Below are 15,797 nucleotides of genomic sequence, written 5' to 3' on the forward strand. Positions count from 1 at the left end.
ATACATGAGTGTATAAAACCACAACACCAACTACAGGTCACACTTTGTTTAGGACCCCTTGTTTACACATAATACAGCTGTAATAGATACATAGAAATCACCAACAATGATGTCAATTTCCTTCCAATTTTTAATAAGCAGGTGGTATATACTTGTAACCTTGTTCCCACTAAGCCTCTTATTACACGCCTGTTTTTTTTTTTTTTTTTTTTTGGGGGGGGGGGGGGGGGGGGGATTAAGTGCAAAACCAGATATGGATCTCAAGCGTACCTTTCAGATCCCCAAAAAAACTGATATTTGTTACTTGGTACCTCATCCTGATTATGTACCTGTAATTTTTATGTATATTAACAGTGCTCACTGTTTTTTCCATCTTTTAAAAGGGAGGGGGCATGTCCTTCTCTTGACTCCTCCACCTCCCTCACTCTACTGACTCACTGGTCTTGGTAGCCTGGCAGCTCTGCTCTGTAACCCTTTCCTCTCTGGTTTTATGCTGTACACACACACACAATGATTATTGAAGATTGCCTTGTCTCTACCATCAAAGACAATATTGTGAGTGTATAACTAACATCTTCTTATGTCATTCATGTGTATCATCCTTTGGCAGTCCTGTAATGCTGGGACTTGTGGTTTTGGAATAGTTGGAGTTACAGTGTTTAAATAACTTTTTTTTTTTTTTTTTTGAAGCACTGGTGCCTACAGCCTTTGCAAAACTACAACTTCCAGCATGCCCAGACATCCTTTGACTGTCCAAGCATGCTTGGAGTTGTAGTTTTGCAACAGCTGGATGCACATTTGGTAAAACTCTGTGTTACAGCAGTGTTGCTGCAAGCTGTGTTCCTCCTGGAGCCTTGTCAATCAGCCATCTCATGTCCATGACCCTTGGACACGCACATGCTGTTGTGGGACTTATCAGTGTCCCAGGTGGTATGGGGCCCCCTAGCGGTGGGATTTTCAAAGGCAGTTTTCTTTAATAGAATGTGAAACATTTTTAAAGAAGTATATTAGAAAAACTATTGTTTTTTCAAGATGTACAACATATTAAAAATGTTTATATCTGACAGTGCCATTTAAAAGAAATTGGATATCTAAAGGAAGAACTGGGTATGTTCACTCCTCTCTGAATTTCCTCTGTGAATCAGTGGCGTTCAGAATCATCCAGAATCAGCACTTATGACAGTTTTCTATGGACATGACTACTGTCCCATTGACAAAGGGACTTCTCCGAAGATGCTCTCTGCTGACACCTGATGCCCGTATCAGGAACTGTCCAGAGCAGGAGAAAATCGCCATAGCAAACCTCTGCTGCTCTGGACAGTTCCTGACACGGACAGGTGTCAGCAGAGAGCACTGTGGACAGAAGACAAAAGTTCCTCTGTAATAAGTACTGAAAGGACTGAGGGGAGATTTATCAAAACCTGTGCAGAGGAAAAGTTGCCCATAGCAACCAATCAGATCGCTTCTTTCATTTTGCAGAGGCAATGTTAAAAATGAAAGAAGCGATCTGATTGTTTGCTATGGGCAACTGAGCAACTTTTCCTCTGCGTAGGTTTTGATAAATTTCCCCCTGAGATTTTTAAATAGAAGTAATTAACAAATCTGTTTAACTTTCTGGCACCAGTTCATTTAAAAAAAAAAGTTTTCCACTGGAGTACCACTTTAAGGATGACTAATGAACCCAAAAATGTGTAATGCTATCATGCCCCAAACCAAACAGGAACCCCCACTGTACTTGACAATGAGCTTAAAAGGGTATACTGAGTTTTGTCCTTATGCCTAGACAGGGTCTAAATAGGAAAATAACATACACTTACCTTCCTCACTGAGCAGAAGCGCTGTGTAACAGGAGCTCTATGACAATGGCGGTGACAGGGAAGCTAGGAAGGTTACCCTTTCTAATTTTTTATATTTAGCACCTGCTGTTTTGTCCCTCACATCAAGCTTTGACTGTCGACCACAACTACTTCTGTCATGAGATTTTTGTTAGTCTTTGCATACTGAGAGCAACCAAACAGCAGACTTTGACATACCCATCAACTCAGTACCTCAGATCACATACCTCGCCAGGCACACACAATCATTCCCCTTTGGAACCCTGTCAGGTCTGTCATACCACACCCCTAAGACACATAAACAGCACAAACTGTTTTTATAACAGCACAAGTAATAAAGTTTATCAACCATGATATAAACCATGTGACTGAGAAAAAAAAAAAGAGGACGTTGCCTGTGATGAAAGGTATTTCAGGAACTGTTGTGGGTGTTCTAGTTATTTTGTCTGACCACTGTAGATTAAATCACCAATGTCCTGTCAGCAGGGGAGGGACAGATGTTGATCAATAGTGACAATGATGGTTAAAATCTCTATGCTGCTTTTTTTGAGTGTCAATTTGGATAGTTATACAGTAGATAACTCCTTTAAATGGGTCATTAGAATTATTATCCCGGCTGCCATCCATGCTAGCACTCATGCCAACAACAAGTGGTCTCATGCCGACAACTGCTGAGGCCAGGGACTGGCTACAGGGTGTCCCGGGGAGGTCACCAGGATAGTAATGAAAGCACATCATACAGGGAAGTAAACCAGTGAGGACAGCAAGGATAAAAGAGGATATCCATCAAAAAGGAGCTGTGAGGCCCTTGAGCAGCTCGGCTCCGCTTCCTTGACATTTGGTTGAAGAATAAAAAGGAGAATTTATTGCATATACCCTACCAGCTTCCTAAAAATGTCTGTAGCATGTCTGAAGCAAATAAAACGGACTTCCCCAAGCCATATGGGCTGAAACATTTGTACATTAACCCCTTCGCACAGAAATCTGCCTTTATACGGCGGATGGCGCGATACCTTCGTGCATACCACCGTAAATAGGCGGCGTTCATTAACCTCTTCAGGACATAGGGCGTATGGATACGCCCTGCATCCCGAGTCCTTAAGGACCGAGGGCGTATCCATACGCCCGTGGGAATTCCGGCCCCCACCGCTAGCCGGTTGGGGACCGGAGCCGGATGCCTGCTGAAATCGTTCAGCAGGCATCCCGGCATATCGCCCAGGGGGGTCATTATGCCCCCCCATGTCGGCGATCGCCGCAGATCGCTGGACAATTCAGTCCAGCGATCTGCGGCGATTCCGGGTCAATCGGGTCTCCGGTGACCCGGTGACCCGGAATTACTGGCTGTTCGGGGCCGTCTCTGACGGCCCCGAACAGCCAGAGCCTGCAGGGGTGAGGTGGCACTGGTGCCACCTCACGATCGCCCTGATTCGTCGGCCGGATTACCGGCCGACCAATCAGGGCGCCTGCTGCGGGTGTCACTCCCGCACCCGCTCCGCCCCTCTTCCGGAGGGCGTGAGCGGGTGCGGGAAGACGACCCCCGGTGCTGGGGACCCCGATCCCCGGCGCCCCTGTTGGGATCGGGGCCCCAGGAGCAGCTGCGGCGGCGAGGGACAGTCCAGCGATGAAGCAACAGCAGGAGGTGAGTTACAGCCTCCTGCTGTTGCTTAGCAACAGCTCCCAGCATGCAAAAAGGGCATGCTGGGAGCTGTAGTTATGCAACAGCAGGAGGCAGACCACCACAACTCCCAGCATTCCCTTATGGGCATGCTGGGACTTATGGTTTTGCAACAGCTGGAGGCACATTATTTCTATGGAAAAGTGTACCTTCAGCTGTTGTCTAACTACAACTCCCAGCTTGCACAAACAGCTAAAGTGCATGCTGGGAGTTGTAGTGGTGCATCTGCTGGTTGAATAACTACAACTCCCAGCATGCCCGTTGGCTGTCGGTGACTGCTGAGAGTTGTAGTTTTGCAACAGCTGAAGGCACACTGGTTGTGAAACTCAAGAGTTTTTTTTTACCTAACTCAGTGTTTCACGACCGGTGTGCCTCCAGCTGTTGCAAACTACAACTCTCAGCAGTCACCTTACACCATGCACCGTACATGCTGGGAGTTGTAGTTTTGCAACAGCTGGAGGCACACTGGTTGTGAAACACTGAGTTAGGTCACAAACTCAGTGATACATAACCAGTGTACCTACAGTTGTTGCAAAACTACAACTCTCAGCAGTCACCGACAGCCAACGGGCATGCTGGGAGTTGTAGTTATGCAACAGCTGGATGTCCCCCCCCCAATGTGAACGTACAGGGTACACTCACATGGGCGGAGGATTACAGTAAGTATCTGGCTGCAAATTTGAGCTGCCGCAAACTTTCTGCTGCAGCTCAAATTGCCAGCGAGAAACTACTGTGAACCCCCTGCCCGTGCGACTGTACCCTAAAAACACTACACTACACTACCACAAAAAATAAAATAAAAAGTAAAAAACACTACATATACACATACCCCTACACAGCCCCCCTCCCCTCCCCAATAAAAATGAAAAACGTCTGGTACGCCACTGTTTCCAGAACGGAGCCTCCAGCTGTTGCAAAACAACTCCCAGTATTGTCGGACAGCCGTTGACTGTCCAGGCATGCTGGGAGTTTTGCAACAGCTGGAGGCACCCTGTTTGGGAATCACTGGCGTAGAATACCCCTATGTCCACCCCTATGCAATCCCTAATTTAGGCCTCAAATGCGCATGGCGCTCTCACTTTGGAGCCCTGTCGTATTTCAAGGCAACAGTTTACGGTCACATATGGGGTATCGCCGTACTCGGGAGAAATTGTGTTACAAATTTTGGGGGGTATTTTCTGCTTTTACCCTTTTTAAAAATGTAAAATTTTGGGGAAAACAAGCATTTTAGGTAAAAAAAAAAAAAAATTTTTACATATGCAAAAGTCGTGAAACACCTGTGGGGTATAAAGGTTCACTTAACCCCTTGTTACGTTCCCCGAGGGGTCTAGTTTCCAAAATGGTATGCCATGTGGGTTTTTTTTTGCTATCCTGGCACCATAGGGGCTTCCTAAATGCGGCATGCCCCCAGAGCAAAATTCGCTTTCAAAAAGCCAAATGTGACTCCTTCTCTTCTGAGACCTGTAGTGCGCCAGCAGAGCACTTTTCACCCCCATATGGGGTGTTTTCTGAATCGGGAGAAATTGGGCTTCAAATTTTTAGGGGTATTTTCTGCTATTACCCTTTTTAAAACTAAAAAATTTTTGGGAAAACAAGCATTTTAGGTAAAATTTTTTTTTTTTTTTTTACATTTGCAAAAGTCGTGAAACACCTGTGGGGTATTAAGGTTCACTTTATCCCATGTTACATTCCCCGAGGGGTCTAGTTTCCAAAATGGTATGCCATGTGGGGTTTTTTTGCTGTTCTGGCACCATAAGGGCTTCCTAAAGGTAACATGCCCCCCAAAAACCATTTCAGAAAAACGTACTCTCCAAAATCCCCTTGTCGCTCCTTCCCTTCTGAGCCCTCTACTGCGCCCGCCGAACATTTTACATAGACATATGAGGTATGTGCTTACTCGAGAGAAATTGGGCTACAAATACAAGTAAAAATTTTGTCCTTTTACCCCTTGTAAAAATTCTAAAATTGGGTCTACAAGAACATGTGAGTGTAAAAAATGAAGATTGTGAATTTTCTCCTTCACTTTGCTGCTATTCGTGTGAAACACCTAAAGGGTTAAAACACTTACTGAATGTCATTTTGAATACTTTGGGGGGTGTAGTTTTTATAATGGGGTCATTTATGGGGTATTTCTAATATGAAGACCCTTCAAATCCACTTCAAACCTGAACTGGTCCCTGAAAAATACTGAGTTTGAAAATTTTGTGAAAAATCGGAAAATTGCTGCTGACCGTTGAAGCCCTCTGGTGTCTTCCAAAAGTAAAAACACGTCAATTTTATGATGCAAACATAAAGTAGACATATTGTATATGTGAACCAAAAAAAAATGTATTCGTAATATCCATTTTCCTTACAAGCAGAAAGCTTCAAAGTTAGAAAAATGCTAAATTTTCAAATTTTTCATCAAATTTACGGATTTTTCACCAAGAAAGGATGCAAGTATCGACAAAAATTTACCACTATGTTAAAGTAGAATATGTCACGAAAAAACAATCTCGGAATCAGGATGATAACTAAAAGCATTCCAGAGTTATTAATGATTAAAGTGACAGTGGTCAGATGTGCAAAAAACGCTCCGGTCCTTAAGGCCAAAATGGGCTCCGTCCTGAAGGGGTTAAATGCGCACTCCCGCGGAACTGATCTAGTTAATTAGCTTAAGTCCCGCCCGACACCCCGGGACCCCATTTGAGTAACCCGATCAGCAATCGGGTGTGCAGGGGGCGGCGGGGGCGTGGTGGGAAATCTGGCGGAGGCATCCACGATGACGGGGGTAAGTGCCCCCTACAACTCCAAGCATGTACAGACAGTTTGAGGATGCTGGAGGTTGTAGTTTTGCAACATCTGGAGGACCACAGTTTGGAGACCACGATGTAGTGGTCTCCAAACTGCGGTCCTGCAGATGTTGCAAAACTACAACTCCCAGCATGCCCAGACAGCCAATGCCTGTCTGGGCATGTTGGGAGTTGTAGTTTTGCAACATTTGGAGGACCACAGATTGGAAACCACTGCACAGTGGTCTCCAAACTGTAGTCCTACAGATGTTTTAAAACTACAGTTCCCAGCATGCCCGGCTGCAAACATCTGGAGGACCACAGTTTGGAAATCACTGTGCAGCAGTCTCTAAACTGTGGCCCTCCAGATCTTGCAAAACTACCAGCATGCCCGGCAACAAGCACTGTCAGTACATGCTGGGAGTTGTAGTTTTGCAACAGCTGGAGGCACACTGGTGGGTAAACACTGAGTAAGTCTGTTACCTAATTCAGTGTTTTCCCACCAGTGTGCCTCCAGCTCCAAAACTACGACTCCCAGCATGCACAGTCTGTCAGTTCATGTTTAGAGTTGTAGTTTTGCAACAGTTGGAGGTTTGCGCCCGTAAACACACCCTACTGACCACAATGTGAATGTACAGGGTACATTCACATGGGCGGGGCTTTACAGTGAGTTTTCTAATGCAAGTTTGAGCTGTGGCAAATTTTCCACCGCAACTCAAACTCCCAGCGGGAAACTCACTGTAAACCCCCGCCCGTGTGAATGTACTCTAAAAACACTAACTACACTACACAAAATAAAAACACTACATATACACCCTTACACAATTACCCCACCCAATAAAAATGCATTTCCAAAATAGAGCCTCCAGCTGTTGCAAAACAACAACTCCTGAGATTGATTCTCTCATGAGCTAAAATTAGCATATGCAAAAATTTGCGTATGTGAAAATTAGCATATGCGAAAATTAGCATAAGCGACAATTCACATATGCCAAAATTCGTACACCAGTCTCACACAGTAGTATTAGAGCCTTCTTTACACAAGCTGGAAGCATAGAGGGATGATCACTGTGATGTGTACTGTGAAAAAACCCCAAAAAAAACGAATATTCGTAATTGCGAATATATAGTGCTATATTCGCGAATTCTCGAATATGCGATATTCGCGAATAAAATTCGCATTGTGAATATTCGCGAGCAACACTAATAAGGAGCAGGGCAGATCAGACAGGTGCTGATAACTCAATTATTAAGGGGACAGACAGGGAGATCTGTCACTAAGACTGGGATTGTCGAACAGTGGCCCTCATTTACTATTGCAAACCCGACATGTTTTGTCGGGTGTGTGCGCCAGATTCTGTTGCATTGCACCAGAAATTCTGTCTGCGACAGATTTTGGGCCAAAATTTGCACCAGAATTGAAAAAAACCCTGACTAACTCTCCATTTTGCTAAGAAAACTCGAAAAGGGGCGTGGCCACCAAGAAAAAAGCGTGGTCTGTGAAAAGGGACGTGTTCCCGACATTTTCACAAAAAAATTACATATTTACTAAGGTTTCCACATAAAATGTGGGGGATTTGAGCTGAGGAAAACCCGACAGATCAGAACATGTGTAAAAAAAGACAAAGTGTAGGGAAAGTGGAAAATGTAGGGAAACCTTAGTAAATACCGTGGAAAATAAATTGTAGGGAATTAAAACCCACAAAGAAACCAACACTGCACTCTTAGTAAATAAGGGCCAGTGTGTTGTCTTTCTGGCGCTTGAGTTTAACACCTTGTGGATGGGGTTGATAGATTACTGGGAGGGGCTGGGGAAGACCCAGTGGTCATGGTGCACATTGTCACCAATTACAAAGTAAGAGGTAGGTAGTGTGTCCTTAAAAACAATTTCAGGAGCTTAGACAGTAAGCTTAAGGCAAGAACCTTAAAATTAATATTTTCCGAAATACTACCAGTACCACAAACCACACCAGAGAGGCAGTGGAAGATTAGGGAGGTAAACAAGTGGCTCAAAAACTGGTGTGGGATGAAGGGTTTGGGTTTATGGAGAACTGGGATGACATCTCTGTTGGATACAGGCTCTACGTTAAAGACGGACGGACTGCACCTCAATGGGGAGGATGCGGCTGTGCTCAGGGAGAAGATGGCCAGAAGGGTAAAGGATTGTTTAAACTAGGGATTGAAGGGGGAGGGGGAGGGGGGTCTTCTGCAAAATCACAAAAGACAGTGTAGATAGAGTACTAAGACCTATTAATGTACCTTGGGGTGGAGAGGAAGGAGGTGTTAGAATAGTTAATAGGCATAAGCTTCATGGGAGGAAAAAAAAAACTCATACACCTCTAAATTGCATGCTGACTAATGCTAAAAGTCTGACCAATAAAAATAATGAATTGGATTAAATAATGTCTGAAGAAAATTATGACTTAGTGGAAATAACAGACACAGTTAACTTACAGGCTTATAGCTTATTCAGAAACTAAAAATCGGAAAGGAAGAGGGTTTTGTCTTTATATAAAGTCCACCCTAAAGGCCGCACTGCGTGAGAATATATGTGAGTGAAATAATAATGAGGAGTCATTATGGATAGAAAAAAAATAATAAAATACTGATCAGGGTTTGCTATAAGCCACCAAAAATAATTGTTACTCTGAGCGCTCCGGGTCCCTGCTCCTCCCCGAAGCGCTCACAGCGTTCTCTTATTCGCAGTGCCCCGGTCAGACCTGCCGACCGGGTGCGCTGCGATAATGCACCCAGCCGGGATGCGATTCGCGATGCGGGACGCGCCCGCTCGCGATGCGCATCCTGACTCGCTTACCAGACCCGTTCCCCGTCTGTGCTGACCCGGCGCGCGCGGCCCCGCCCCTTAGGGCGCGCGCGCCGGGTCCTTGCGATTTAAAGGGCCGGTGCGCCACTGATTGGCGCATGAGGTTTTAATCAGTACCGTCACCTGTGCACTTCCCTACTTATACCTCACTTCCCCTGCACTCCCTCGCCGGATCTTGTTGCCATTGTGCCAGTGAAAGCGTTTCCTTGTGTGTTCCTAGCCTGTGTTCCAGACCTCCTGCCGTTGCCCCTGACTATGATCCTTGCTGCCTGCCCTGACCTTCTGCTACGTCCGACCTTGCTCTTGTCTACTCCCTTGTACCGCGCTTATCTCAGCAGTCAGAGAGGTTGAGCCGTTGCCGGTGGATACGACCTGGTTGCTACCGCTGCTGCAAGACCATCCCGCTTTGCGGCGGGCTCTGGTGAATACCAGTAGCAACTTAGAACCGGTCCACCGACACGGTCCACGCCAATCCCTCTGTGGCACAGAGGATCCACCTCCAGCCAGCCGAATCGTGACAATAATCTTTAGCAGGAAAAAAGAAGTCCGGGGATGGTCAGCCCATCCATCTTGGAATAACTTGCACTTCGCAAGATGTGATAAATCTGTGTGTTTCTTTAATAACAGACACGTTTCGAGACAACTCACTGTCTCTTTCTCAATGTAAAATGGCCAAAGATATCGTTCATCTGTGAGGAGCCTCTGAACCACCGATCCCCAGGAGGCTGCACCGTCCTTTGATGCTTTGATAGGTGGTTGTGTCTGATACTCAAATACAAAAGGTGAGCAGAATCTCCCCTATCATTTTATTCATATACATGCAACATACATTTAAGGTGCAGAAATACTGTCCTATGAGAAGCTCTGCTTCTGTTTGTTTTATGTACAGTTAACCACCACAAATAATGGAAGAGGCAGAAGATCAGTTATTGAGGCAAATAAACAAGGCACCAAATCACAATAAGGTGGTTATTATAGGGGACTTTAACTACCCCAATAAAGGAAACAGGTTTCTGACTATAGCTAAAGATAAATATCTGTCCTAAGTGGTGCAGGACGCAAACAGAGGGGGCACGCAACTGGACTTAACCCCTTAAGGACGGTGGGCGTATGCATACGCCCCCGTTTTAAAGTCCTTAAGGACTGAGGGCGTATGGATACACCGTGGGAATTCCGGTCCACATCGCTCGCCGGGCGGGGACCGGACTGGGGTGACCCCCCCCCCCATGTCAGTGATCACCACAAATCGTCGGTCAATTCAGACCAACGATTTGCGGCTTTTCCGGGTCAATCGGGTCTCTGGTGACCCAGTGACCCAGAAAAAAAGGGTGAATGGAGCTGTCCGAGACAGCCCCATTCACCCTTACCCAGCAGGAGTGAGGTGGCACGGGTGCCGCCTCACGATCAGGTGATTGATCGGTCGTAACGACAGATCAATAACGACCCTGCTGGGCGGCGATCGGGATGGCGGAGATCAGCGAGATACCTTGCCCTGGTCCGGCGGGGGTCCCGTCGGGATCGGTGGCGGCGACAGGAGCAGCAGGATCGGTGGCAGCAGCGGTGACTGTCCCAGCGGAAGGATACAGCAGAAGGTGAGGCCTGTTCACTTCCTGCTGTTGCTTAGCAACAACTCACAGCATGCACAGCCAGCCAAAGGGCATGCTGGGAGTTGTAGTTTTGCAACAGCTGGAGGCACTTTTTTTCTATGAAAAAGTGTGCAGCCAGCTGTTGCATAACTACAACTCCCAGCATGCACAGACTACCAAAGGGCATGCTGGGAGTTGTAGCAGTGTGCCTCCAGCTGTTGCAAAACTACAACTCCCAGCATGCCCTTCGACTGTCAATGTATGCTGATTGTTGCAGTTTTGCAACAGCTGGAGACACATTGGTTGTGAAACTGAGTTTGTTACCTAACTCAGTGTTTTGCAACCAGTGCGCCTCCAGCTGTTGCAAAAATACAACTCCAAGCATGCACTGAGAGACTGTACATGCTGGGAGTTCTAGTTTTGCAACAGCTGGAGGCACACTGGTTGCAAAACACTGAGTTAAGTAACAAATTCTGTGTTTTGCAACCAATGTGCCTCCAGCTGTTGCATACCTACAACTCCCAGCTTGTATGGTCTGTCAGTGCATGCTGGGAGTTGTAGTTTTGCAACAGCTGGAGGTTTGCCCCCCCCCCCCCCCCATATGAATGTACAGGGTACTGCAAGTTTGAGATGCAGCTAATTTTCCGCCACAGCTCAAACTCCCAGCGAGAAACTCATTGTAAGCCTCCACCCGTGTGAATGTATCCAAAAAACACTACACTACATTAACACATAATAAAGGGTAAAATACTACATATATACATACCCCTACTATGTATTGTACGGCAGTGTTTCCAAAACGGAGCCTCCAGCCGTTGAAAAACAACAACTCCCTGTATTGCCGGACAGCCACTGACTGTCAAGGCCTGGAGTTTTGCAACAGCTGGAGACACCCTGTTTGGGAAACAGTGCCGTAGAGTATTTTTGTGGCAGATTCAAATCCCCAATTTAGTCCTTAAATGCGCATGGCACTCTCTCACTTCGGAGCCCTGTCATATTTCAAGGAAACAGTTTAGGGCCACATATAGGGTATCTCCATACTCGGGAGAAATTGCGTTACAAAATTTGGGGGTCTTTTTCTCCTTTTACCCCTTATGAAAAGGTAAAGTTGGGGTCTACACCAGCATGTTAGTGTAAAAAAAAAAATTTTTACACTAACATGCTGGTGTTGCCCCATACTTTTAATTTTCACAAGCGGTAAAAGGAAAAAAAAGACCCCCAATATTTGTAACACAATTTCTCCTGAGTACAGAACTACCGCATATGTGGGCGTTAAGTGCTCTGCGAGCGCACAACATGGCTCGGAAGTGAGAGCGTGCCATGTACATTTGAGGTCTAAATTGGTGATTTGCACAGGGATGACTGATTTTACAGCGGTTCTGACATAAATGCAAAACAATGAATACCCAGATGTGACCCCATTTTGGAAACTACACCCCTTACGGAATGTAACAAGGGGTATAGTGAGCCCTAACACCCCACAGGTGTTTGACAAATTTCCGTTAAAGTTGGATGTGAAAATGATGGTGTTACCCTACATTTTTCATTTTCACAAGGGAGAATAGGAAAAAAGCCCACAAAAATGTGTAGCCCCATTTCTTCTGAGTAAGAACATACCCCATATGTGGATGCAAAGTGCTCTGTGGGCGAACTATAATGCTCAGAAGAGAAGGAGTGCCATTGGGATACTGGAGAGAGAATGTGTCCGAAATTGAAGGCCATGTGTGTTTACAAAGCCCCCATAGTGCCAGAACAGTGGACCCCCCCCACATGTGACCCCATTTTGGAAACTAAACCCCTCACGTATTGTAATAAGGGCTACAGTGAGCATTTACCCCCCCCCCCCCAAAAGGTGTCTGACAGATTTTTGGGACAGTGGTCCGTGGAAATGAAAAATTAAATTTTTCATTTGTACAGCCCACTGTTCCAAAGATCTGTCAAAACGCCAGTCGGGTGTAAATGTTCACTGAACCCTTATTAAAATTCTTATTAAATTCTGTGAGGGGGTGTAGTTTGCAAAATAGGGTCACATGTGGGGGGGGGGGTCCACTGTTCTGGCACCATGGGGGGCTTTGTAAACGCACATGGCCCCTGACTTCCATTCCAAACAAATTATCTCGCCATACGCTCAATGGCGCTCCTTCTCTTCTGAGCATTGTAGTTCGCCTGCAGAACACTTTACATCCATATATGGGGTATTTCCATACTCAGAAGAAATGGGGTTACAAATTTTGGGAGGCTTTTTCTCAAATTACCCCTTGTGAAAATGAAAAATTTGGGGTAAAACCAGCATTTTAGTAAAAAAAAATCTCATTTTTCATTTTCACGTCCAACTTTAGCGGAAATTTTTCAAGCAATTGTGGGGTGTAAAGGCTCACTGTACCCCTTGTTACGTTCCTTGAGGGGTGTCGTTTCCAAAATAGTATGCCATGAGTTTTTTTTTTGCTGTTCTGGCACATAGGGGCTTCCTAAATGCGACATGCCCCCCAAAAACCATTTCAGCAAAATTTGCTTTCCAAAAGCCAAATGTGACTTCTTCTCTTCTGAGCGTTGTAGTGCACCCGCAGTGCACTTGATGTCCACACATGGGGTATTTCCATACTCAGAAGAGATGGGGTTACTAATTTTGGGGGGTATTTTCTCCTATAACCCCTTGTAAAAGTGTAAAAGTTGGGGGAAAACCAGCATTTTAGTGAAAAAAAATTAAAATTAATTTACACATCCAACTTTAACGAAAAGTCGTCAAACACCTGTGGGGTGTTAAGGCTCACTGGACCCCTTCTTACGTGCCTTGAGGGGTGTAGTTTCCAAAATGGTATGCCATGTGGGGTTTTCTGCTGTTCTGGCTTCATAGGGGCTTCCTAAATGTGACATGCCCCCCAAAAAACATTTCAGCAAAATTCACTCTCCAAAATTGTCGCTCCTTCCCTTCTGAGCCCTCTACTGCGCCCGCTGAACACTTGACATACACATATGAGGTATTTCCTTATTTGGTATTTCCTTATTTGGGTTACAAATTTTGGGGGACTTTTTCTCCTTTTACCTCTTGTAAAATTTCAAAAACGGGGTCGACAAGAACATGCGAGTGTAAAAAATTAAGATTTTCAATTTTCTCCTTTACCTTGCTGCTATTCCTGTGAAGCACCTAAAGGGTTAACACACTTTCTGAATGTCATTTTGAATACTTGAAGGGGTGAAGTTTTTATAATAGGGTCATTTATGGGGTATTTCTAATATGAAGACCCCTCAAATTCACTTTGAAACTGAACTGGTCCCTGAAAAATTCAGATTTTGAAATTTTTTTGAAAAATTGGAAAATTGCTGCTGAACTTTGAAGCCCTCTGATGTCTTCCAAAAGTAAAAACATGTCAACTTTATGATGCAAACATAAAGTAGACATATTGTATATGTGAATCAATATATCATTTATTTGGAATATTCATTTTCTTTACAAGAAGAGAGTTTCAAAGTTAGAAAAATTCAAAATTTTCTAAATTTTCATGAAATTTGGGGATTTTTCACAAAGAAAGAATGCAAGTAGCAACGAAAATTTACCACTGTGTTAAAGTAGAATATGTCACGAAAAAACAATCTCGGAATCAAAACAATCGGTAAAAGCATCCCAGAGTTATTAATGCTTAAAGTGACAGTGGTCGGAATTGCAAAAAAGGGCTCAGTCCTTAAGGTGAAAAAGGGCCATGCATTTCTGGGTGTCTTTTGACGTATGTTTGGGGTCATTCTCTTGCTCGAAGACCCAAGATCTCAGACACAAACCCAGCTTTGTGACACTGGGCTGTACAGTGCAACCCATTCCGTTTTCAATAAACAGTAGAATGATGTGCTTTACCAAGACATTTTCCCAGAAGGATTTTGGCTTACTCAAGTTCATTTTGGCAAAATGTAGTCTTGCTTTTTTATGTCTCTGTGTCAGCAGTGGGGTCCTCCTGGATCTCCTGCCATAGCGTTTCATTTCATTTAAATGTCAACGGATAGTTCGCGCTGACACTGATGCTCCCTGAGCCTGCAGGACAGCTTGAATATCTTTGGAACTTGTTTGGGGCTGCTTATCCACCATCCGGACTATCCTGCATTGACACCTTTTAGCTATTTTTCTCTTTCGTTCACACTCAGGAAGATTAGCTACAGTGCCATGGGTTGCAAACTTCTTGATAATATTGTGCACTGTGGACAAAGGCAAATCTAGATCTCTGGAGATGGACTTGTTACCTTGAGATTGTTGATATTTTTCCACAATTTTGGTTCCCAAGTCCTCAGATAGTTCTCTTTTCCTCTTTCTGTTGTCCATGCTTAGTGTGGCACACACAGACACACAATGCAAAGACTAAGGGAATTTCTCTCCTTTTTATCTGCTTTCAGGTGTCATTTTTATATTGCCCACACCTGTAACTTGCCCCAGGTGAGTTTAACCGCTTAACGACGCCGGACGTAAATATACGTCCTGGTGAGCTGATACGTAATGCACCAGGACGTACATTTATGTCCTAAACATAACCGCGAGCATCGGAGCGATGCTCGGGTCATGCACAGCAGGTCCCGGCTGCTGATAGCAGCCAGGGACCCACCGTTAATGGCCGACATCCGCGATCGCACGGATGTCTGCTATTAACCCCTCAGATGCCGTGATCAATACAGATCATGGAATCTGCAGCATTGTGGTCACTAAAATGGATGATTGGATCGTCTGCAGCGCTGCCGTGGTGATCCGATCATCCAGAACGGCAGTCGGAGGTCCCCTCACCTGCCTCCGCCGCCTTCCACGGGTCTTCTGCTCTGGTCTGCGATCGAGCAGACCAGAGCAGAAGATGACCGATAATACTGATCAGTGCTATGTCCTATGCATAGCATTGAACAGTATTAGCTCTATTAAAGTGGACTATTAAAGTGTAAAAATAAAAGTAAAAAAATTTGAAAAGACCCCTCCCCCAATAAAAACGTAAATTGTCCAATTTTCCCTATTTCACCCCCAAAAAGTGTAAAAAAAATATTTTATATACATATTTGGTATCGCCGAGTGTGTAAATATCCAAGCTTTTAAAATAAAGTGTTAAGGATACCGAACGGTGAACGGCGTGAACATAAAAAAAA

The sequence above is a fragment of the Hyla sarda genome, chromosome 2 (genome assembly GCF_029499605.1).
Source record: "Hyla sarda isolate aHylSar1 chromosome 2, aHylSar1.hap1, whole genome shotgun sequence".
Taxonomy (NCBI): Eukaryota; Metazoa; Chordata; class Amphibia; order Anura; family Hylidae; genus Hyla; species Hyla sarda.